This window comes from Orcinus orca, chromosome 3 (genome assembly GCF_937001465.1).
Source record: "Orcinus orca chromosome 3, mOrcOrc1.1, whole genome shotgun sequence".
NCBI lineage: Eukaryota > Metazoa > Chordata > Mammalia > Artiodactyla > Delphinidae > Orcinus > Orcinus orca.
The window spans coordinates 20,410,562-20,413,144 of NC_064561.1; positions in this window are offsets into that span (position 1 = coordinate 20,410,562).

Below are 2,583 nucleotides of genomic sequence, written 5' to 3' on the forward strand. Positions count from 1 at the left end.
CACACAAAAAAAATTCTGCCCATTTGCCAGATGTTCCAGGGGATAGGGAGTTGGGAGGCATGGCAGGGAGGGGCAGGGTAGCTGAGCCTGATCTAGAGCCCCAGCCTGAGACTGACCCTGAACTTGACCCCAGGGTTCAGTGCCCACTGTGTAGCAGGCACGGATCCAAGTATATTACGTGCATAATCTCTTTATTCTTACAACTAGGTGGCTGCTAAGGGACTTGCCTGAGGCCACACAGAGAGTCAATGGCAAGCCCATGCTCTGAAAACAGGTCTTTTGAACTCCAGAATTCATTCCCTCAACCACTGCACTAACCTGCCTGTTTAGAGTCCAAGCTAATAGCATCCTTCAAAATCAGGGGCCTGGAGAGGGACTATGACTTGTCCAGGACCATCCAGAGCCTCTGTGGGGGGGCTCGGTCCTTTGTCCCACTTGCTGACACAATTAATAGCTGCCTTTGCATCCTTTCTCAAAGTGTACTCCGTGGAACCCCAGCCCTGTAAGATGTCCCATAACAGAAGGGTTCCCTGGTCAAGTCAGTTTGGGAAGGGCTTTGTGCTCCTCTTGCTGATTGACAGCTGGGCAGGAACGCTTGGAAAACCTTGCCCTGCCCAGTCTTCTTGGTCATCTTACATTGCAAGCGATCCTTCATCTGGGAAAAGAGGGACTTTGATTCACTGTCATCGAGAGATACCTGAACCCCCAAGGCTCTTTCATCCCAAAAGACAATTGTTACCAAAGCAAGAGGGAGAGCAGGATACATTTCGCAAATGCTTCTTGTTCTCTGTCAAGAAAATGTGTTGCGTGCTTGCATGTACATAATCATTCCATAAGACAGGATTTTTATTGCGTACTCTTTTGTACCTTTTGGATTTCATGCTAAGTGAATATATTAACTTTTCCAAAGATAAATTAAAGCTATAAAGCACACAAAGGAACACAGCTGCTGCTAAGCACCCTCACTGGGTCCTGGGCAGCTCCCACTCCTGCCCCAGTGCGGCTGAGACAAGCACTGTTTTCCAGAGGAGCCCGGCTCCAAAGCTACGGGAGAACCAAGAAGGAGGGACCCTCACCCACGGTAGACTCCATATGACAGGCCTTCCGAGGGGGATGCGGAATGGCTTCCAGAGCTGAACCTTGACCGTGAAACACATCAGAAACCACAACTCCTCTCCCTCCCACCACCTACCCCTCCTCCTGTGTTCCTGCCTCAGGGATCGCCCATTTCCCCCATCACCCTTGACTCCCCCTCTCCCGAATGTCCCACATCCAATCCCGTCCCTGAACCTCTTACACTTCTCTCCATCCTGCAACAGGCTTCCTCTCTCCCCGGCTCAGCCCTCCTCACGGTCTCCTTCCCTTCCGTCTCTAATCAAGTCCTCTCAACCAAAATTATCCTTCCTCACTCCCTCTAATCACCTTTCTCCCCTGCTCCAAACTTTTCAGTGACTCCCCATTGCCAAACTGCATACAAAGGCTTCGAACAGACCATCCGGCCCTGCTTCCCTCCCTCACACCTCCCACATCCACAGACCCACTCTGTTTTCCCTCATTTTGCATATGCAGTTCCCTCTTTCTGGAATGCCTTTCCCTGCCTTGCTAACTGATGAGCAGCCCCAAGGTCATCTTCTGTCCAGACACTCCTTCAGTGTTCCCACAGGAGGAGTTGACTCCTGCGCTGGCCTAGAGACCTCACCAGATGCTGCTCAGATCCTAGCCTAACCTCTGTAGCTCTCAGGACCCATTATCTCTTTGCAGATCAGCCTCTCCCTCCAGACCAGGAGAGATGTGAAGGCAAGGTCCAGGTCTGATTCATCTCTGTGACCCCAGGACAGAGCCCAGGGCTGAGCCCAGGGCAAGCTCAGGGGGCATTTCAGAAATGAATAAATGAGTGTGCCAGTGAATCACTGTAACCCCAGAGGCCTGACGTGGAAAGCCTGAGAGGTGGGGCAGGGTGCAAGGGGTAAACATACGGGCTAGAGAGCCTGAGTGTCAATCCAATGTAATCTTGGGCAAGTAATTTAACCTCTCTAGGCCTCAGTTCCACCATCTGTAAATTGGGAATAATAACAGCACCTACACTACAGGGTCTGTGTGAGGCTTACACAGTGCCTGGCTCAAAGTATGTTAGCAAAAAAATGTCAGCAACTATTATTATGGAGGAGATAAAAGTCTGTCTTCTGCCCCCCTCATCATTGGGAGCCCCATATTCTGCTCTGGCCAGCCTTGGTCACCTCACAGGCCCCTCTCGGTCAATGTCCCCTAGATAGCCAGAGGGACACTGGCACCAATCTGGCCACCATCCTCTGGGCTTGGCTTGCCTCCACCTGTCCTGAAGTTCCAGCTTTAGTCTTCCCCCTTTAACTCAGAGTTGTCTTTGCCCAACTTTGCCCAGATCTACTGGGGTATCAAGAGGGTTGGTCATTTTAAATATCTGCTGACATTTCCTGAGCACCTACTCTGTGCTGACTACCCTTATTTATCCATTCATTCCCCTAATACATACTTATTGGGTGTCCTTGATCCACCATGTGCCAGACCTTGTTCCCAGCACTGGGGAGATACAACAGTAGGTATAAC